The 24,567-nt window shown below is 36.9% G+C and overlaps 1 pseudogene; it reads right to left on the bottom strand.

Moving 5' to 3' along the window:
• Positions 1 to 22,054, bottom strand: part of LOC102473321 (methyltransferase-like protein 6) — a 34,945-nt pseudogene extending 12,891 nt beyond the window's left edge.
• Positions 22,055 to 24,567: the final 2,513 nt, after the last annotated feature.

The raw sequence follows: 24,567 nt of genomic DNA, 5'->3' as shown, positions 1-24,567 counted from the left end.
CCCAGTTTTCCCACTCTCAGGAATTTACCCAAAGATGGAAGAATAGTCAGGAAGACACTTGCACATTTATGTTTATTGCAGCATTATTTGTAATCACTAAAACATGAAATCAACCTAAGTATCCATAAAACTGTTAATTGGGTTGAAAACTGGCATTGGGGGCAGCAGGTGGCATAGTGGTAAAGTGCTGGACTCCCAGATGGCTGACTACGGTTCGAGTACCGGACCTGGCAGCTTGATACTCATGCCAGGCATGAGTGCGTTCATGCCCAAAATTCTGAGAGGAGAAATTGAGTATAAGGAATTGTGACATGAATACTATATATCCACACTCAATTTGTGCCGAATATCTGCATTCTAGGGCAAAAGTGAAAGCTGTGAAGATATGATAATATGATAGTGTAGATACCAGATATCTAAAGGAAGGGGAGAGGACTGTAGAAAGTGGGTGAAAGAGAGTGGGTATGAGATGCAAAAGGAAGAAATTTCTAACAGACAAAAATTGTAATGTTCTCTGTTGAAAAAAAATATATAGTTTACATAAAATGCAACATTAATCTGTAAATTTTAAAAGTTAAATAAATAAAACTATTCCTAATTCTAAATATATATATATGTATATATATATATATATTTAAATTCTTGTATATAAAATGTTTATGATCATTTAAATATAAATTTATTTTTAATGAACATATTATGAAGATGAAGTTGATTTATACTGTTGCTGCACATGCCAATCTGCACATTCCTTCTTTGGGGATATGTGTGCTCATGAATCAAGAAACAAGAGAAGGACCACAAGTAGCGTGGTGGTTGGGGTAACTGGATCCCATATGGTTGACTATATTGTCCGAGTCCTGGACTTGCTGGCTTAAAACACATGCTGGATGTTTGTGTATGCATATCCAAAATCCCAAGAAGAAAATGGAGGGGAAGAGATTGTAGAGGGGCTATGCTCCTTTGGGGGAAGGGAGCTATCTCACTTTTCCTTTCTCTCTCTCTTTGTCTCTGTCTCCTGTGAGCACATGCATCCTGTAACAAAAGAAAAAGAAAAAGAAAAAAAAAAAAAAAACAAGAAAGAGAAACAAGAGACTGCTACACCTATTAAAATTGCCAGAATCTACAACACTGACAACAGCAAATGCTAATGAGAATGTGAAGCAACTGGAACTCACTCATTGTTATTGGGAATGCAAAATTGTTTAGCCACCTAAAAGAGCATTAGACAGTTTCTTATAAAAATAAATGTACTCTTAAATACAATCCAATAATTACACTACTTGGTGTTTACCCAAAGGAGTTGGAAATAAGTGCTCACACAAAATCCTGCACATAAATATTTATAAAAGACTTATAAATAATTAAAGAAAAAACTTAGAAGCAACCAAAATGTCCTTCAGAAGGTGAGAGGACAAATAAACTATGATCCATCCAGACAATGCAATGTGGTTCAGCATTAAAAGGATATGAGCTATCTAGCCATGATAAGACATAGCAGAATATAAAATACACATTGCTAAGTGACAGAAGCCATTCAGAAAAGGGTATATACTGTATAATTCCGAAGAAATGAGAAGATTTAGAATAATTTATAGAAAATAGAATTAAAGTACAAGTTTATTTTGGTGCAAAAAGTTTTTGAAGTCAATGCATAGTGTCTTATAACATGCATTTTCCTTGAATTCTTTAAGGATTCCTTGTAGGATATCCTGAAAAAGACAAAACTATTGAAACAATAAGACTACTGGTTACCAGGGATTGGGAGCTGAAGTTTGAAGAGGAGTAATGCAGGATTTTTAGGGCAGTGAGTAATATTCTCCTTGGTGTTTGGTACTAAGCCATTGATACATGTAATTCTGCATTTATCCAAACCCATAAAATATATAACACCTAGAGTGAACCCTAGAATCAGAACAGTGCTGATTGTGACAGAGATAATGCAGATATTTCTTGCTTAATATAATCAGAAAGCTGCAGTGCCCATAACCTTTTCAGGACTTAGTGGATAAAGTAGGCAGTGGTTTGTAATATGGAGTGGAAAATTAAAGCTACAGAGGAAATATCTGATAAAGACCTAGTGCTTAAATACTGGGCCTTGCACACATGCATTTGTGTAAAAAATAAGAGTTTGAAAGACTGGAATAAAATCCGGGGAGCTGAAATGAGAGAAACCACACGAACCATGCCCAGAACACAGAAAAATAATCCCATGCAACACAAACCCTTCTTTTCAGCTGTTTTGTGTAACGACTCTTATCTAATTTTTTTCCTTCTTTTCTGAGACTTATCCAATTATTTCTTCTATGAGAGAGAGAGAGAAACAGACAATATCTCCAGCAGGGTCTTGACACCGTCATCCACCCCCAGCGGGGGTGTTAGTTAGTCCCCATTTATGGGCAGGAGCAGTTGTGAACTTACTCAGGAAAGTCTCAGGATATGAACCAAGAACCTTCCCATATGGAATTGCCCTGGAGAACATAGCATTTTATTACAGTGCCACCTTTTAGCCCCAATTTATTTATTATTTAAGTTGGAGGAATAAGGAAATGGGATTAGAACTCATTTTGGTAATCTAAATGATTCAATTTATGAACAGAAGGTATATACAGAATGTATATGGGAAACTGTGTACCTCTGACTCTACAATGTGGATTCAGTTATTCTCCCCTCCTCCAAATATTCTGTTATTTTAATGAAATTCTGAGTCAAAGAGCCCCTGCTATTCTTTAATAGATAGCTCAGGTTTATGAAATCTGCCTGAGTAATACCTACAGCAGGTAAATGAGAAAAGTAGCCCAATTCAGAAAGCCACATTAACCAGGGCTTAACTCTGACTGAGTATCATACAAACCTCATTATCACAGGATATTTTTTCTTTCTTTAGATCATTCTCCTTTGCTTTCTTTTTTTTTTTTTTAAAGAATGAATGAATCCATATGTGGTCAATTCACTTTTCAACAATTCTTCCCCTAGTGACAGGCTGAACTGATTTCACATTAAGACAAAATGAGTTACGCTGCTCTTCATAAATTGCTAACGAGCTTTTTGAACAATCATGGCCCTAACCTGATTCACAAAGGAACCTTCTCAAATTTGCCGTTAACGTGTCTGTAAAAATAAGGGGAGAGAAAAATACCAAGGAAGTCGATGCCTCTCGCTGAGAACTATTTTTCACTCTTCATTTTAGCCCATTAGATTATTTCTCCCCATGACACTGCCAAGCAGCCCCGATTCAATTTGACAGTTCAGCCTTGAGAAGTCTCTCCCACTAGCCTGTCTCACATTGCGAAGAGAAGGAGGCTCCGAGGCCGTGCAGCAGGAAGGATGTCAGGAGGACTAGATTTTGTTTTCAGCATCTGCCACTCACCTGCTTGTGTGATCCTGGACAATTTAGTCTGCTACTCTGGGCTGGTGTCGAATGTGTCCAATATGTGTAAAATCCCGAACCTGCTACCAAAAAGCTGAAAGGAGTCCAACATTCCTCCCATTACTAAGATGTAATGATGCTAGTAAATGCATGATTTCTGAAACTCTGCCCTTCCATTCTGGAGCATGAATTCTGCCTGAATAGTATCTTTTTCTTTCAAAGCAACAACTCACGCAGCGTTGCATTTACATGAGAATGGACTGAGGCCATGTAGAGAAAAATTCAGTGGTTCCTCTTTTCACTCATCTCACTTCCAATATTCTTTATCACAGGCAAATTTTAAAGCTCATTGGTATTTTGGCTATTCTGCCTGACAATTTCCTTAGCCAGACTCACAAATTTATTGGGTACCTTTTCTGTCTTCCACATAACCACATGTGACAGCCTCATTAACCCACATCCTTTGGGTTACCTTTTCTCTAGCTCCTCCTAACAACCTGCTCAAAGTTCTTTAGTCCCATTACGTTACTGTCCCTTGAACCTAAAGCCAGTGCTATGTATTTTGAATTTGTTGCAGCAGCCCTCTTCTGGGTACCAATCTTTGACTCTTTTTAATCTAATTCCATGTAATCGTTACCCTCAAAATATGGTGGCTTACGAGACTGATGTGCTGCTTACTACAGTGGTGTGGTGGTTAATGTGTTGGACTCCCACGTGGCCAACTGCAGTTTGAGTCCTGGCCCTGGCAGCTCGTTTTCTCACTCTCCCTTTCTCTCTTTTTCTGTCTTCCTCTGGTCAAATTTTAAAATAAGGAAGTAAGTAATAATAATAAATAAAATGAAGTAAACAATTCTTTTTTAAAAAAAAGTTAAGAAATTAAGTGACTTAAAACAGCAATCATCTTGATTCTGAGGCTCAGACTTTCACAGAGTAGTAGCTTATTTGTGCTCACCTTGATGTCTGCTAGCAGTGCAAAGTCTTTAGTGGGTTGTTTAGTTTTTACATTTGCTGAGGTTTTAGTAATAACTTTATTATAATTTCTAATTTACATATGATAGTGGCACATATTTGGGGGATTACAGTATGGTTTTTTGACATACATGGGCTTACAAGTTTTGGACCTATGTCTCTGCTAAGGAGTTTTGAATGACTGAGAGCTGACTAGAAATGGGTTAGGGATATATTTGGGTCTTGAGTTCTCCCTCATCTAATCTCAAGGACCACGCTCTCCAATGGACTCTTCATGTCTTCCATCACATGGTTTCATCTAGAATTCTGATAGGGACTTTAGGATTTCTAAGAGCTCAGAAATGAAAGCTCTATATGTTCTTTTTTTCCACTTATAAATTTTTTATATTACATTTAATCACATATATATTTATGTTATATAACATTTCTTTTTCCAGCAAGATTATAATGCATCTCAGTCAAGACAAAGATGTTACTATCCACATCATCATCAAATAGTTTTCATTTTTTAGATTATTATTATTCTTCTCATCATTATTATTTTTAATAATTATTTAGTATTGTCATTATTATATTTTAATTTGCTACAGGGCACATGCACTCACCAGGAAGAGAGACAGAGAGAGAGAGAAAGGGAGAAAGCAAGCCACCAGGTCCGAAACTTGAACCATGGTCAGCCTTGTGGGAGTTCAGTGCCTTAACTACCACATCATCTGCTGGCCCTTTCTAATTATTATTTTTTTAAACTTTCAATCAGTATACATCATTTGCCTTGTAAAGAGAATTTATGTAACGTGAAATATTTCTCAGACCAGTCCAGTTGATAAACCATTTCTGTGTCCCACAAATATGATGCCTCTCCTGAAAAGCTCTATATGTTCTTAAAGTTTAGGCTAGGATAGGCACAGTAATCATTTTTCTACATCATATTCTCTGCTAAATGATGAAAGCCTAACACAAAAGAGACAATATTATATAGTACTTCTTATATGAAATACCTAGATTGGGTAAATTCTGGATAGTACAATAGATATTACAGGCATTAAGGGAAGGCAGAAATGGGGAGAAGTTGATTAATGAGTACAGAGTTTCCATCTAGGTGACAGAACAATGACAGTAGGGTTTGTACAACATTGTAAATGTAAATAAAGCCACAGAATTAGTATACCTTTAAAAATGATTAAAAAATCACAAATTTGATGTTATCAGTGTTTCACCACAATAAAAAAAAATCAATCTGCTGGGAATTTCAGTTCAAAATACGACTTTGAAAGACTTATTGGTGGTATCGATCAAACATATTTATACCCTATGTCTTGGTATTTACACTCTTAGCAAACAGAAGTGTGTACGTGTCTTCACAAAGGTATTTCTAGAATTATTACTGAAGGACTGCATGTAATAGAATGAATGCATGACTTGGCTATCTTGATAATAAAAATGCAGAAAGCACACTGTAAGCACAAAAACTCACAAACATACGTCTGAGTAAAAGGAAACAGAAGCTGAAACAATACACATTTTATTATTCCAGTAGTATCGAGGACAAGCAAAATCAATCACAGTTTTAAGTAAGACTGTGATATTATAGGAGTTAGTTACATAAAAGGATCCTGGGGTCAGGAAAGGTTCTGGATCATGATAACATTCTGTATTGTGATAGGTATGTAAATTGTCCATATTTATAGAAAAGTATGTATAAAAAATAAAGAACTAAAAACATAAAATGTGTATGGTAAGTTAGAAAGATTATTCATTTCATTTATTTAAATGTGACACAAGAGAGGCAAATGTGATTGCCTTGGCAAGTGGAAGCTACGAAATTGCTGCCAGACTTCTTGGTAATGTTAGATTTGACTAATTGCAAATCTAATATAAGACTTTTTTCAAAATATGCTGACAAGAGATAAATAGGATTATAGAGTGTCTAGAAAATACCTGGAGTTTATCGTCAGGTTGAAAGACATAAATCTCTGGCTAGCAACCCACTCCTGGCCATCAGGTCTATGAAGTCGCCATCTTTCCTCCTACAACCTATTGCACCTTTTACCAGATCCTCTCTGGGGGTTTCCCTCAAAGTCATGGATGGTATCCTATTTACTAAACAACCATTAAGACAATTTTTTTTTGTTTTCAACTAAATAACATCTAGAGGTGCTTTGGGTTTTTCAGAAACTCTATAGGCTCTACAAATTTATTTCTTTGAGCTGTTCAGATGTTGACAAACACTAAAAATGACTAAAATGGAAATGAAAAACTGATCTCAATGTGGAGACATTGTATTTTTTGCTTCCTAAATTTTTTGAAAAAGAATTTTTAACTGACATAATGATTTTAAACAGTAATTTGGTAATATGAAGAGCCTGTGAAGTAGTATTCTTTTTTATTTTTTATTTTATTTTAATTAATTAATTTTTTTATACATTCAATTACCTCTTTTAACTTACAAAGTGAATGTTTCAATATGTGAACATTTCTCCCATGTCCAGTTGATTAAACTATAAAATATCTTCAACAGATAATACCACATTTCTTTGTCCCATTAATGCTTTTCCTCTGTATTTTTCTTCTCAGTGTCCTTCCTTAGGCCCTATTCTTCCACACACATTATGTCTTGTATTTATACCTATTTATTGTGTTTGTAGATCCTGTGGTCAATCAGTTTCAGTCACAGAGTGCGGACATTTGGTATATATTAAGCGGGGACATACAATGTCTCTCCTTCATATCCTGTCTTGCTTCACTCAGCAGTAAATCTTCCATATTCTTCCACTTTCTGTCAAAAGCCAGGGTTTTGTTGTTTTTCATGGCTGAATAGTATTTCATAGTATTCTTTTTGACGTAATAATTGAGGAAGTCAAACCTAAGAAAACAATGTAATGATTTATCATGCTCAAAGATCTCCATGTTGTGGAGAGGTTCTGGATTTGCATCCAGATAAGATCTGGGACTGGCTGAAACTGGGGTGGATCACAGTTTGAGGATCCTATTGATTATACCTCTTTCTCTCTCTGACTTTCTCACTATTGGAAAAAAATTTTTTTAAATAAATAAAAAATAAAGATCAAAGATCATCAAGTGATATTCATTGCAAAAGTGAACACCAATGGAAGATATACACTCTGAATTTCTAACAATAGAATGATTGAATAAAATATGGTGATATTAACCTTGTCATAAAATTATTTACTTCTATCGTTAACAATCATAAATGATAATGGCAAGATTTAAATTTTGCTCGCAATTAAAACAACTCAATAGTAATATTGAGACACTAGGAATTTTAAATAGAATTTACACACTTATTTTTTAAATGGAAAATATTATTAGTTTAGAAGCTATTAAATGATAAATATTAAAAAATGCTTAAAAGTGCTATTCTTACATAATACAGAAATTGTTCATGATGTTTGCGCCATCAAGTAAAATAAAATATTTCATAAAAACGTGTCAACCATGACAAAAAATTGTTTAGGAAGTTCAATAAGTACAACTTGGTGATTGCAAGGCACCTTAAGAAAGAAAGCTTTGGGGGTATTTATAGGTTTCTAACTTATATGACTTTATAGTGTAAGAAGAATGGCAGTTTAAGGATAATAACATATTTGGTTTATGTATTATGTATGTTACATGCTTAACATATATTTAGGTGGACTTTATTTAGGCATTCCAACTTTTTAAGAAGAAATGTCACAGTCTGTTATTAGAATTCACCTCAGATCCAGTACTTCAACTTCCTGATATGTATTTCAGGTGAAACTGCAATTTGCTGTAACTGCCTTGTCTTGTGATATAAAATGTGAACTCTCTTATTTTACCACAATTGTCTTGTTATTTTAGGAACAATTTTACCTCCTGAGTTGCCCATAATTTGTGTCTTTTTTCCTCCCTCAAATATTTCAGCTCAACTAGGGTATTTGAGAAAAAAAAAATCTTTCTAAAGTGATTATCAGCTGGCTATTATTATCAAGCTAGAATTCAAAGAGAAATAAATTAGGACTTAGTAGGGTTTTTTGGAACAGTGAAGAATAAATGCCCCCTAGGCAAATACCTTCTTTTTCTTAATACTATTTTGTTTACCTCAGATGACGAGGTGATGCTTGAACTAAGTTCTTTGGTCTATAATGCTAGTTTCTAGTTGAGTTGTGAAACAGTTTGGCTGTGGCAATAAAAAAGAGGAGGAGGGAAATTGGTGGGCTGTGAAAGGATTGTTAGCAAAACGAACAGGTACCAATTGGCAGTACCTTTCAGAAAACAGTGATGAATATGGATTTTAAATTGCAGTCAGTTGAAAAGTGAATGGGAGTGAGCAACATGAAGATAATGATCCCTGATGGTTTGAGATGTCAGGTTCTGAAGAAAGTAGTAGAGAGGGTGATTAGCATATTAAGAGTTATTTCCATTGAGAGACAATAGCAGAGGTAATAAAAACCTAAACAATACAGCAGGTATGTTGGAAAGATCTGTAAAAGGGTAAATAGATTAAATAATTGAAACAATTTCAAGTAATGATAGTTAACTATTGTTTTCAAAGAAGAGGTCATTTATTGTCATATACTACTCAAAAGGGTAAGTGCTTAATACAAGATGTTTAAACCTACCATTGTCTTTCTTTGTTCTTCTTATTCTGCCATAGAGAAAAATGGTAAACCTACTGTAGTAAATTGACCATAGCTCAGGTTTATTATTGCTAGTGTTGCAAGTCTATCTTATGATACTGTTTTTTGGACTTATAAAAGCAGGTAGGTTTATTTTTCAGACATTCTGAGATATTATTTATTATAATTATATATGATATTTATTATCATACTTATTTTTAATTGAAAAAATGTCCCATTGTCATCTTCAATGCTACAAATGAAATGCATTTACAGATATTAATTTCATGAGAGCATCTCAAGCACTGCAGGTTTTTCAGAAGTGAAAGTCCCCGGGATCATTCTAAATCAATTGAAATGTTTTCTCACCTTCATGCCTGGCAAGTATCTCCATCAGTGTGATTGCTAACCTTTGTTTGTTTATACTTAGGTTTGCAAAGGCAGAGCAGCATAGGAGAGCAGGTTGGATGACAAAGTTCCATATATGCACTGGTCATGGTACTGTGCAAAGCTTTTGTTCTAATGTTCCCATTTTTGCAATCCTTCCTGTTTGTGATACTCTCACTGACACAAAACTCACCACAAATAAATGATACAATATGTAAATGATAGATACACTAATTCGCCTAATTTGATTATTTTATAATGCATTTCTGAATGAAGTGATGTAAGCCAGCCACAGAAATAGAAATATCATGTGCTCTCACTCACAGGTAACAACGGAAAAGAATGACCTCATGGAAGTAGAGCAAAAGAGCCACTACTAGAGAATGAGAGGGGAGGATGGGAGAGGGGGCTAGAGGGACGGTGGTTGATGGAAATCAAATGACGGGTAGAGGAGAGGAATTATTTCTAGTGCTATAAAATACAATGGGGTGAATATTGTTAACAACTAGTTACTGCATATCTCAGAATAACTAAAAATGAGAATTTTGCATGTTTTACAACAAAACATTTTACAACAAAGACTAATAAGAAATGGCTGAGATGACGAATATACTAATCAGCTTAATTTAATCAATGTATGTTGTATTTTGTATTGAAAAATCATATTGCACCTCACAAATATGTACTACTATTATATGTCAATAAAAAATAAAATAGGTAAGAAACAAAAAATTATAGTGCAGCCCATAAAGGCATGCAATTGTTTTAAAATGTAAAAGCAGGTAGAACGGGAAGAAGTCCACAAATACACAACTGAACAACGTTCCTCAGTGATAAACAAGACTAGCTGACAAAAAATCAGCAAGAATTTAGAATTGAGCATTATCAACCAACTGGATCTAATAGATATTTACAGAACGCTTGGCGCAGCAACACAAAAAATGCCAACTTTTCCCAGTAAATGCAAAACATTCACCTAAAAGGAATTCTAGCCAATTTGAATAATTCGAACTCACGCAAATTTTTTTTTCTGTACATCATCTAATTAAACTAGAACTCAATAACACAGGGATAACAAGAATATCTCCAAACTACTGGAGATTAAATCACAAACTTCTAAGTAATATAACTTCAAAGAAGTCCACGATAGAATTAAAATGCAAATCAATAATAGAAAAGTACTCAATAACGTGCAGATGTTCTAGTCAATATTATGAAGCAAATCAATTAATCAATAAATTTATCAATCCATTAGAAAAACAATGTCATCCCACTAGGAAAAGAAGAAATTGTTTTCACTTCCTGATTAAATAATCCTGTAGAAAACCCTCTAAAATCTACATGAGTATCCCTAGAACTAATATTTAGCAATGCTTCAGGATACAGGATTGGTTCACTTTATTTGTACATGCTAGCCACAGATAATCAAAAATTATGAAAACAATTTTTATAATAAAATTAAAAATGATAGGTTATTTAGGAATACATTTAATCAAATAATAAGACATATTCAATTAAAGCTATAAAGTATGGCTAAGATTAATTCTTGCATTAAATAAATGAAGATCATTCCATTTCCACAGATTGGAAAACAATATTGTCAAGATGACAATTCACTTCCAAATTGATTGATTGATTCAACTCAATTTCTATTAAAATCCCAGCAGGGCCCAGCCTGGTGGCATGGTCAGTAGCAATGTGATCAGTCACATAGCCAACTGTAGCTTCAGACCCCTGGACCTGCCAGTCTATGCCAGGACATCCCATGTGGGTTCAAATGTGCCCAAGAGCCTGACGAGCTGGAGAGCTGGCAAGCAGATCTCAGCATGGTGAAGCTCTGTTGAAGATAATTCTCTCTTTCTCCTATGCAAGCACATACTATCACAAATAAAGTGAAAGAAAAATCCCAGCAGAAATGTTGAAGTTAATAAACCCATCAAAAATTTACTGAAAATACAAAGATCTTTCAATAGTCAAAATAATTTTGAAAAAGAAGTTAGAAAACTTGTACTATCTAATTTAAAAACTTACTTTATAGCCACAGTAATTAATAGTGATATTGCCATAAATATAAGCATATAGATCAATAGAACAAAATTGAATATCCAGAAAATAACTCTTTATGTTTATGATCAATTGATTTTTCCAAAAAGGAGTTAAGAATCTGTGGAAGGGTTAGTCTTTTCCAAAAACTCATGCCTGGACACTGAATATTAGATTTTTATTGTCAACCTCCAATTTGAACTGGTGTTTCATTAGCATAAAATATATTGGTACAAGAGTCGGGCATCCCTGAATGCAAATGTAGCTGATAAACCTACAGGCACTAAATAAAGCAAGAGACAAAGTGGACCTACTCTCCCTTGTGACAGCAGAGCTAGTCCCCTCACGTTTATGATCACAAACATCTCTCCTAGATTTTGACCAGTAATACAAACTGACAAGGAGACATCATCTCTTCGTGTCGTAAGTGGATGGCTGACGAGATTTGGATCAGTAATATGTTGTGAACTATTTTGTTAAGCATCCATACACCTACCTGCTCACAAATACTCACACATAAGCGTATTTGGAATCGGGTAGTTATGAGTGTCAATTCTACTCCTCTCGCTTATTAAATGCAATTCAGGACTAATTACGTAAGGATTAGAATCCTTATCATTTGAGGTTGTTGTGAATTTTAAATTAGATGACTTAAGTCAACTAACTCCCACTATCAACACAGGAGCATGCATGTCTGTGTGCACATACACCTGCACACATGTGCAATCCTAAGCATCATTCTATTTTCTAGGGGAAATTAAAAATAAAAATTGCGAGGGGTGGGACAGGGCTGTCTGTATTATATTTCAAGAATTCATATTCGGTTGTCAGTAACTGACAAATGCAGCAATAAAACAGAAAAACAGCAATGACAGCCCAATTTCTTCTCTTGCTTTCTTATTTTGTAAGTGTTTTACTATCGAGTGCATGTGCTTGCTAGAGAGCAATTGAGAGAGAACAAAAGAGAGAAATACCCACCCCCCAACACACACACAAGGGGGGAGAGCCACTCCCCAATCCCTTCTCCTACATCTCCTCTCAAATTTTACGTAAGCATGCACACATACTGGGCACGTTTTCCAGGCCATCAGCTCCAGGACTTGAACCATAAGTCAACCAGGTGAGAACCAGTTGCCCCAATCACCACGCCACCAGCTGACCCCTCAGCTTCTAATTGGGTGAATCTAAAGTTCACTTTTATAAGAAAGTTAAGAGGAAAACACATAAAATTAATTCTTCATTTATGCTTCCCACCCCAGGCAAATTGGGATAAAGTTTTCTCAAGTTTGTCATTATGTGCCTTTATAGGACATATACATTGCTCTGACTTTCCAGACTAGAGGGGGGTCACCACAGAGTATCTGAGTATAAGATGGTGGGAGTAATTGTAATGACTTGGTAATTCATGATTCAGGGATACTTTCCTAATACCTTATCAATAATGAAATGTCAGAAATACAGGAATGTATTACATAGTTATCCAGAATTTGGTAAGACCAAATACGCTCAGGTTTACAGCACTGTGGATTTTTTAGGACCAAAGTCTAAAACGAAGACTTACTCAATCTTTAGAAAAAATGAAAACTAATTTGGAAAGAAAAACTTACTTCTATATTGTGAGACTCCACACAGATCATACTTTCTAAAATCATGCACAGGTTATGTGGGAGAGGTGGTGTTAAATTCACAGGGGTTGGGATCAGCAGACGCCATAGTGGTTACATCACTGGACTCTCACATGGCCAACTGCAGTTCGAGTCTGGACTCAGTGGCTTCAAACTCTCGCCAGGTGCGTGTGCATGCATGCCCAAAATTCTAAAAAGAGATTAGAGGAGAAGGGATTGCAGCATGGCTGGCCCCCGTAGGAGTCATTTCTCGTTTTATTTCTCTTTGTCTCTGCCCTTCTGGTGAGCACACATGCCATGGAGCAAAAATCTCTCTTAAAAGAAGAAAATTCACGGGGCTGTATCTAATATCATAACTTTGGTTTTCTTAATAGTTTTAAGCTTTTTTTCTAAACTATTTTAAGTGACCTGGTTTATGAAAGTTTGAACATGAAATATTAGAAAACTAATATTGCCAACTGCAGTTCGAGTCTGGACTCAGTGGCTTCAAACTCTCGCCAGGTGCGTGTGCATGCATGCCCAAAATTCTAAAAAGAGATTAGAGGAGAAGGGATTGCAGCATGGCTGGCCCCCGTAGGAGTCATTTCTCGTTTTATTTCTCTTTGTCTCTGCCCTTCTGGTGAGCACACATGCCATGGAGCAAAAATCTCTCTTAAAAGAAGAAAATTCACGGGGCTGTATCTAATATCATAACTTTGGTTTTCTTAATAGTTTTAAGCTTTTTTTCTAAACTATTTTAAGTGACCTGGTTTATGAAAGTTTGAACATGAAATATTAGAAAACTAATATTGTCTCGGACCCAAATGATTATTTAAAAAGTGGTACTGTCAAGTGGAGTTACCAGGAAACCCACAAAAGTCAACCAAGTAATTGACTAGCTAATCACCCAAATACTTGTCTCCGTTTAATGCTTGAAAGGATTTCAGCCTTCAAAGCTTCCAATGCATATCTATATTTTTCATAGGTTTGAGAAGGACTACACTGTAGTAGAATTGAACCAACATTCACACATTAATTCTATAGCATAGCACTCTATCATTTTTAAATTTTATTTTATTGGGAAACCAGCAGATGGCATAATGGTTAAGGCCCTGGACACTCTCACATGTCCGACCATGGTTTGAGTCCCGGATCTGGTAGCTTGATTTCTCACTTTCTTTCTCTCTGTGTGTGTGTCTCTCTCTGGTCAAATTAAAATAAATGAACAAATAAATAAAAACTAAATAAATAATTATAAAAATAAATTTAAAAATTATTTTATTTTTGCTATGGGGTGTCTATGCTTGCCAGAAAGACAGAAAATGAGAAAATGAGAAATCACTCCCAGGGAGGATAGCCACAGTACAATCCCTTCTCCTTTCTTCTCTTGGGATTTTGGGCATGCACACACAGATGTCCAGCATGAGTTTTAAGCCACCAGGTCCAAGACTCGGACCAAAGTTGACTATGTGGGAGACCAACAATGTAACCATTACGCCATCTGTTAGATCTGTTAGTCCCTTACTTTATCATTTTAAAAAGCTTTTACATACCATATCAGCTATGTGATATACATTTTACTGATGTGAAAAGTGAAGGTCCTGGAATTAGAGGAATGAGTTTTGGGACCAGAGCATAATGGAGCTAGTCTTAGCCCCAGCTTTCCTAATCTTTTGACTATACCTATGGTGTCTCATAAGCTATTGTTATAAAATGAGATTTATTGAAAAGCATTAAAATTACTAATCATAATAAAAACAGTACCATTGACATCCTGAACACAGTAGAGGAAGCCTCTGGATATCTGTTATCCTGTTCCCTGTTAACATTAGCTACTTTATCATATGCATATTTCTAAACATTATGAATTATGAATTGTCTACGGTTTCCTTCTGGAGCATATAACCTCAATGTATGCACTAAAAGGGAACCATAAATCAGTAACAGCAGCAAATGATTGTTTTCTACTTTCTAATCAACACTACCTAAATACCCAGCCTCATTTTTCTTATGCTACAATCTTCCACAATCTTACAAAATCATTACTCTTATTTTAATTCTTACTCAACCTATTGGAAGAAAGATTTATATTTTCCTACCATACACCTTGATACAGATATTATTCCCCAAGAAAAATGATATTTTAGTGGTGATATAATGTTCTGCGTGGCACTAAAATGACAGAGAGTCTGTCTGTAAAAAGCAAGATAACTCCATTTGAATAAGAGTGCTGAAGAGATAAGGCATGAGATAGGTTCCAGGAAACACTTTACTGACCTGTTCCGTACTATAGATAATGCCTGTGTCTATGAGGTGATGGAGGAAAACACCAGGACTCGCTAAGGCCGAGAAATAAAGGAACTCATTGAGTATCGGTCATGGACCAATTCTGGGCCATACTCTTTGCTGTCTGATAAAATGCTTAGTTACAATCCCAGAAGATATAGCAGATAAATTGTTCAGATCATAAGACACAAAGACAGGTTCTGAATTGGGATTTACCTAGTTATACAGGGTTTACATCATTATAATTGCATTATGATCACCACTTTACAAAATCAAGCAAAAAGATTAGATCATAACAGTACACATCAACACAGCCCACCAGTTTCTCTTTTCTCATTTCATAATGGTAGAATTTGACAGCCAGTCACATGAGCAAACAATGGAGAAGTATAGACCCCTACCCCTGGGGTGACTTAAGTCATGTCTTATCTGGCTTGAAGTGATGGAAGAGACTCAAGTATTTCACTCAAACTGGTTACATTCCAATGAATGCAAAATAAAGCTGATAAACTACTTCTTACTCTAGTCTGAACTTTTTTTTACAATTTTTTTTTTCTTTAGGCCAACTAGTACCTGTGAAGCACAAGAACAAGAGAGAGACAGATGATAGAAAGCTCTCTTCAACAGCACCTGGTTCATGCCAAATTGTTTTTCCTCCGTTTTTTCCATCCCATCTAGATTCTAGGCATGCCCAACATGGTGCCACCATGGCTGGGATTCAAATCACAGTTGGCCACGTGGGATCTGTCTTCTGCTCATGAACTTAGCCACTGTGCTTTGGGCCAACCCTGGTTTAAACTTCAGGCAGATACATTTGATGAGGAAATATTTAAACAGAACCTGTATTGACTGGACATTGTGCTAGGTGTTGGGCATAAATTGGTGAATTAAAACCATAGCAAAACGAGATTTATATCTTTATTAAACTTAAACTCTAGTTGAACTCTCTTGCCCACTCTTGTAAGAGTACATAAAATTCCTTCACTGGAGATTTTTTTTTCTGCAGATTATTTTAAAGTTTATTTTTTTAAATTTTTCCTTCATTAGACAAAGAGAAAAAGAGGCAAACATGGACACCCTCAGCCAGGTCCTTATGCCATGATCCTGTGTCAACTCTGCTGCCAGTCAGGATCAAGGGCACACCAAGAGTGCTCAGGTGAACCCAGGGCACAAACATGGTGTCTTCTCATGTGGCTTTCTGCATGGCACAGTCGTGCCCCTACTTCCTGCACCTCCGGAGCTGAACCTGTGTGGGTTGGAAGAGGCTTCTGCTCCAGCTAACTAGACCAGAAAGCTTCTTCGCACTTCTTTCCCACATTCTCATCTCCACATACATCTTTAAGTACCACTAACAACAGCTAATGTTTCATTAAGCTTGTATAAATGTTTTGCTCCATATCCTTTTGAAGTATTTGCATATTAAATTCCTAGAGCTACCTTTCCTTTACAGTGACCACAGACTGCCACCGTTTGTAAGTTATAGGACCTGGATTCAATCCGTGGCACCACCTGCAGCTCTGCTGTGTTGCCCGCTGCTAGTTCATACTGAAAACCACTTTGACACAGGCTAGGTCGTTCCTGTCTCTGTATCACATGTGTAAATCTTTCCATTCATGCGAGGTCAACGTCAGGTCTGAAGTCCAGAAACCTCATCAGAACTCACACCACTCATTCAGTGTTTATGCCTTATTAGATTTTTCATTCACTGTGCAAAATACTATTTATTTTGATTTGAATATGTTTTGTGGCCCATAGTAGAGGAGTTATGTGTTACTTTAATCTTCACAATGTCCCTGTGAAGCGTATATTACTGTTTCTATTAAACAAACAAAAATATTTAGTACAGTTTAGTGACTTGCCCAAGGTCAAAAACATCTTGGATTGGGCTAGAAAGTCAGTCATCTAATTTATAAGCTCAATGTATTTTCACCGCATCATGCTTCCTCTCAGATTGAAAGACTCTGCCCATGACATTGACATTGAGAAAGACAGACAAGCTAGCTATTCAAACAAGGGAAGAAATAACCTACATTACAGTGTCTATATTCACTTCTCACCGATGCTGAATGTGGCAAAGAACTGCAAACTTGGAGCTCAAAACAAAACAACACACTTATTACCTTAACAGTTCAGGAGTGCAGAAGTCTGAAAGGGTCTCAGCACACTAGAATTAGGACATCGGAAGGGCTGTATTCCTCCTGCCAAGTTAGAAGATATGCTGTTTCCACACCTTTTCCAGCTTCCAGCAGTCACCAGCATTCCTTGGTTCCTGGCCACTCAGGTTCTTCTGTTTTCCAAACTATGTTTTTCCACAGCTGTGTCATTCTGAAACCGAGGCTCTTACAGCCCTCTTTCACCTGTAAACCCCTTGAGATTGCATTAGGGCCATGAAGAACAGAGATAATCTCTCCACTCAACGTAAACTCATGAGAAGTCTCAATTCCATCTACATTATTTTCACTTTGCCATGCAACCTAACACTTTCACAGGTCCTAGAGATCATTTTGTGGGCATATCGGCGAGGAGCATTATTCTTTTTACCACAGTGTTGTAAACCGAATTCATTCATTTGGCCAATATTTGTAAATCGCCTATCAAGTGTCAGCAACTGTGCTAGATATAAAAGGTCATGAGGTGAAGAATGGATAATAAGGTGGAGAGTTATGGAAAGATTCCTACAGGGTATGATCTTGGTCTCCAGTTTAAGAGAATAAGCAGTGGGGCCCACAGATGGTGTAATGGTTATGTTGCTATACTCCCACATGGCAGACTATAGTTTGAATCCAGGACCTGGTGGCACCTGCACCTCATGCCAGGTACATGAGTGTGCATGCCCAAGATCCCAGGAGGAGACTGGAAGAGAAGGGATTATAGCAGGGTCATTCCCCCTGGGGGGGGGGGGGTTTCTCATTTTCTCTCTTTCTCTCTCTCTCTTGTGAGCGCAGATGCCCTAAGGAAAAATACCTCTAAGGAAAAAAAAAAAGAATGAGGAGCGATTAATCCATCTGAAAATGAACAGTTAGATTTAAGGCAAAATGGAGGAAGTCTTGACTGAAATAAAGAGCATTTTTGCTGGATTTGTATTATTTTGTATTACTGATCTGCTCACATGCCTCCATGACCATTAGCAGTATGCTGTAAGCGGTCAGCTCTGGCATCAGATTTAATGGGCTTTCTAGAGTAGAAGATGGAGCTAAGATGTGACATGTAGACAATCCAACTGCTAATTCAATTTGATTAAAAAAATTAGATTCTGTAGGGGGAAAAATATACTCAGGAGAGGTACGCTATATATTTTTTGTCAAAGACACACAGATGTTCCTTTTTGAGAATTAAGTTACAGATTTAAAAACAGATAATATTATTTACAAGAAGAATGAACTCAAAGGTAAAAAGAATGCCAATGCAGTGACCTCACTCTAGCAATGGACACCTACCGGGCTTCCACAGGCTCTGACCCTGGTGGGAGAACTCTGAGAGCCTGGGTTGTGGTTCTTCAGATGTTCACTGAGGGTGACCCATGGACACTGACACCATAGTGATGACTGAGAGCCTGTGGACACCAAACAGGAAACAGGATATATAAGAGAAAACCACCTCACACAAGCAAATGCAGGAAGCAAATTAATTCTTTCTTCTGATTCCTTTAGACTCCACCAGATGGTTAGCTGATACTGCCTCAGATGCTTCTGAACCAACTTTCAGAAGGTCTGACAAGAATGTTTTAAACATCACCATATTTTAGAATTTGCAACACTCTTTTGAAATCATTATCTTGTTTAATAGTAATTGATTCCATTTATAGGCACTTTATAAATTACTTTTATTGTTTCACATTATTTATTTTCTCTGTCTTGGAAGTAAGAACATATATATACTTTTTTTTAAAGCACTTAGTTTCACATAGAAAGTTGAAATAAATATGTATTGCATACTATTCATTTACAGATAAAAAACTGGAAGCTCAAAATGGCTAGATGATATTCTGCAAACGATATGAACAGAGATCTTTTGCCTTTTACTTTATTATTACATTATGTATAAGGAGATATTTGAAACACTTTATATATCAGTGTGCTTAGATCAACTCATCATTCTCTTTTATCACATTAATTACTTTAAATCTTGCAAACTCATTTCCCACACAGAAAAAATGGTCACCTATGTTGTCTTCAGTTTAGAAAAATTTGAAATTGCCAAGTTGGTACACAAGAGGAGTTGGAGTCCTGGGAGAAATAGGTGTTTGTTTGCTTGTTTTGTTTTTATTAGAGATTTTTTTTCTATAGGTTGCATGTGCTCATAGAAGAGTTTTGCTATAGGTTGCATGTGCTCATCGGAGAGACAGAGACAGAGAGACAGAAAGCTAGAAATCACTCCCCTCCCCAGAGGGATGGCTACACTACAACTCCTTCTCCTCCATGCTCCTCTTGGGATTTTGGGTATGCATGCACACACACATGGCATGAGTTTCAAGCTACTAGGTCCGGAATTTAAACCACAGTCAGCCTCATGGGAATCCAGTACCTTAACCACTATGCTATTTGCTGGCCCTGAGAGTTACAGGTTTTATCTGGTGACCAGGTACAGAGGGAGCCAGAGAGATATAAAAGCTGTACCCTAATTATATCTTTTTATTTTTGAGAGGTTTTCGCTACAGGGCACGTGCGCTCGCCAGAAAGACAGAGAGAGACAGAGAGACAGAAAGCAAGAAATCAGCCCCCCGGGGGGATGGCCATGCTGCAATCCCTTCTCCTCCATTCTCCTCTTGAGATTTTGGGTACTCACACACACGCGCCTGGTGTGAGTTTAAGCCACCACGTCTGGGACTCGAACTGCAGTCAACTACATGGGAGTTGAATGACAAAGCCATTACACTAACTGCTGGTCCCCCCGAATTATTTCTTGAGTATTAATCTTCTGATATTTTAGAGGTCTCTGCAATTTCATCATGATGTTTATATATGTGTGTGTGTGTGTGTGTGTGTATTATATATATATATATATTATGATCCCTGGGACAAAATATGTTTTTTAAATATGCATGCAGTGTGTAATAATCAAATCAAGGATACAGACATATTTATCTTCTTCAACACTGAGCATTACATAATTCTGTACACGTGATAATAGTTCTACTAGATTTTTCTAAATTTTTGAAATATGTTGAATTGTCAGTGATCTTTACGCAGCTGTGATATATATCTAGAGATGATTTTTAATCTGTTAGATATACAGAGGCTTCTTTCATACCCTGTCAGTACCTGTCAATCTTGAGAAATAATTAATGTACAGCTGCAAAAAGATCTGTGTTCTATATTTTTTTGGGGGCAGAATGTTCTATAGATACATATCTGTCAGATTTATTTGGATTATAGTGTCACTTAACTCCACTGTCTATTTGCTTAATTTTTGTCTAGAGGACTTATTCAGTAGTGAGAGTGGGGTGATGAAATCCATAACCATTATTTTGTCAGTGACCTGACCCCATGGCCTAGTGGCTAAAAGGGTCAGACTGCACATGGACCACTGTAGGTCAAATCCTGGCCCCCACAGCTTGAACAATAAACCAAGTGAACTAGTGTGCAGGTCCCAAATCCTGAAAGGATGGAGGAAAAGTGGAGAAAGGATTGCGGTATGACCATGTCCCACTCAATGGTGTTTTCTCCCTCTCTTTCTCTGTCTCTCTGTCTCTTTCTCTTGCTGTGTGCATGCACCTTCTGGCAATTAAAAAAGAAAAAAAATTATGGTGTTAGAGTCTCTCTCTTTCTTTGGGTCAAACAGTCTTTGTTTTATGTATTGGAGTGCTCCAATATTGGATACATCGATATAATTGTTATATCTTTTTAGTGAATAGATCCAATTAATACTATGTAATAACCTTGTTTTTCTCTTTTTACACATTTTAGCTTGAAGTCTATGTTGTCTGATATTGGGGTGGTTAATTCTATTGAGGAGAAGGGGTTCTATTTGTGCTGAATGATTTTTTCCCAAACATTCTCTCCCCAGACATGTATGTCTTTACTAATGAAGTGTATTTCTTCTTTTTAATGAAAAAATAATTTTTTAGAATTATTTTATTTAATTGTATTCATCATCATCATCATTATTTTTCCAATTTGACCATGGAGCAACAGAGAGAAAGGGAAAGTGAGAAAACAAGCCGCCAAGTCCAGGACTTGAACCATGGTCTGCCATGTGGAAATCTGATGCCTTAACCACCAGGCTAAGTGAAGAAGTGCATTTCTTGTAAGCTGCATAGAGTGCTCCTTTTCTTTAATTCTTTCAGCTAGTCTTTATCTTTTGGTTGAGTTTAGTACATTTACATTCAATTATATTATTGACATGTATGTATTTACATTTGCCATTTTATCGTTGGTTCCTGATTGGGGTGCATGTGTGTTTAATTTCCTTTTTTCTTCTGTTGTTTTTTATCTTTGCCTTTTGGATGATTTCCATAGTGGTAGAAATTAAATAATTTATTTTTCTGCTTTCTCTAGTAGATCTACTGGTAAGTTTTATATCTTAATGTAATTTCTTGGTGATATTTATCTTCCTTTCATTTCTAGATGTAGTACTCCTTTAAGCATTACATGAAGAGCCAGTCAAGTATTGATGAATTCCTTCAGTTTCTGCTTGTCTAGGAATTTTTTTTATCTTCCCACTTAAAGGAACGTATTCTTGACAGAAACTATTTTCTTTTCAGAAGTTTGAATATGTCACCCCACTCCCTCCTGGCCTTTACGGTTTCTGCTAAGAGGTCTGTAGTTAGTCTGATGGGCTATCTTTATAAGTAACATGGTACTTTTCTCTAGCCATTTTTAGTCTTTTATCTTTATCTTTGACTTTTGGCATTTTGCCTATAATGCACCTTTTTGATTATGTGATTCACGGGGTGACCAGTTGCTTAGTTACCATTTGTGTGCACTCCCCGGAGGTGGAGGAAGCTGTCTGACTCAATGCTTGATTCTTTCCACAGCTAATTGCCACTGCTCCCCCTTCCAGGTGGTTCATTACAGGGGAGGAACTAGGGCTTCTCTTGGTACAGATGGGCTCTGGGCAGGCTTCCCTGGTACTAGGAGGTAGGCAGGGACCCTGCGTGGGCCTCCATGGTGCAAACAGGTGGGAAGGGTCTCTGTAAGCCTCTGTGGTACAGACAGGAAGCAGGATCTCTGTGCAGGTTTTCATGGTGCTAGCAGTAATCAGCAAGAGCCAGGGGGACACAGGGACACTCTGGAAGTATTTTAGTGGCTCTAGAGGTAGCAAGAATTGGGAAAAGAGCACTCTGAGTGGCCCTCTAGCTGTGTCAAGGGGAGTTCTGGGGGCACTTTGGGTAGGATTCTCTGTAGCTAGCAAGGGCCAGCAGAAGTGCAAGGGTACTCTAAGCAGGCCTCTGGGGCTAAAGCGGCGCCAGCAGGGATTCTCTGGACAGACCTCTATGGCACTGGCAAGGGTACTGAGCATGTGATTACAATGATGGATGTCATGTTGTCCAAATCAGTCATTCCCAGCCCCGGTCAGGGTTGACCAGCCATATGCCCAAAGTTGACCAACTAGGACCAGACAGTGGCATGGCAGTAAAACATGATGCTCTGTGAGACCGACCCATATGAGAAGGTGCTAAGTTCATTGCTGAAAACCTCCCTGAGTGTACATGCATGTGCATGCACATGATCTAGGGTTGGGGACTGAATCGTGGCATTAAATCCTGTTGAGGATGTTGTCTCTCTTTCTTTGCCTAATGTTCTCACTCATGGAGAAAATAGAGACTGAAAAAAGAAAAAAGTTATAACACCTAGTATAATCATAGACCTTTCTCTTGGAATATGGAGCAAAGAAGAGATTAAATTTATTTGGATATGGCTTGATCATGTTAGTGCTATCTACAGGGTACACAAAAAACAGTTTTCAGAGAAAGAAAGTGTGAGGAAAAATAGATCAGACACTTAGAGGAAGGAAGGAAAACAGAATATCTTGATCAGTTTTCTAATTGCTGGGTCCTGAAATTTCCTTAGGCCAAGGTATACTCTGATCTTCTGGTTCCTTTAGTCACCATGCGCTTCCTTTTTGAATTCCCCAATTTGTGTTAGAACATGGGCTTATAATTATAAGCACTTCAATGTGAAATCTATAAGGACAGTAAATGTTGTTGGGTTTATTCAATTATGCCCCTTAATGTCTAAAATAGTGCTCGACATATCAAGGTTTCTCAGTAAGTAACTGCTAGATAAAAGAATGTAGAGATGAATTAATGAATAAATGGACTAACAGAAGAATATTAAATAAATAAAATCCAAAACCAGAAGTTAAATAGACGACAAACATGCTATGATTTTCATTTGTGGGTCTTTTACTATACAGTTGCCTTGAGGATAGCATTACTATTCAAATGCTACAAAAAAAATAATAAAATACTTTGATTTGTCAGGAAAACATATCCTAATAATAATCATAACCATGTTCAGAAAAAATAATTCAATTCTTTATAAACTATTGAAAGACTTTCATTTTATTTCAGCAAAAATGATTTTAGTAGTTTTCAAAAAAGCACAGCTTGCCAAAATTATAATCTTGAAACAAGTTTCCTTAGGTATTCTCTAATAAGCTACTTAAAAATAAATATTTAGCAAAAGGATTTTGTTTACAAAACAATTTCTTCATCACCCATTCTTTCTTTTTCATGAGCCTCCCACTAAGCACTACTACGCTTCAGAACTTAGTCACAAAGATAAAATAGGATTTCATGTGTTGGCTGTAGGCTGTTGGCTCTTCATCCGGCAGACAAGGTCTGTTTCCCATGCAGTCTTCTATGCAAAACACATCTCTTTTACCAACCTTCACAAGTAAGACACTCACACCAAGTCTATGACTATTTCTGTCATTTCACAAAATGTTTGCGACTACACTGAGAGGATTTGCTTCCTTTCTCTCTTCCTCTTTCACACATACATCACACATAAACCCCAGACTTCACCAATTGACACATCACATGTACTTGTATACACCACACACATACTACACTCATACAGACACACCATAGACATACCATAGACTCATACAGGCACACATCACATGCACACACACATGTGTGCACAAATAACCCACCTGTCCCTCTCTGAGAGTACTCGCTGTCCTGCTGGTCCCCTCTCTTCCGCTGCTGTCCTGAGCACACAGCAGTTCTTCCGGTTTTCCTTTAGTCTCGGATGCTACCTTCCATTTCATTTGGAAAGTATTTTATCACTGTTCCGACTTCTTCAAACTTCTGCTTGCTCATTATGGCCCTGAGAAACAAAATGACACCCCCCCCCCCCCC

The sequence above is a fragment of the Tupaia chinensis genome, unplaced genomic scaffold, assembly GCF_000334495.1.
Source record: "Tupaia chinensis unplaced genomic scaffold, TupChi_1.0 Scaffold000045_1, whole genome shotgun sequence".
Lineage (NCBI taxonomy): Eukaryota > Metazoa > Chordata > Mammalia > Scandentia > Tupaiidae > Tupaia > Tupaia belangeri.
This window is presented reverse-complemented; position numbering and strand designations above follow the sequence as displayed.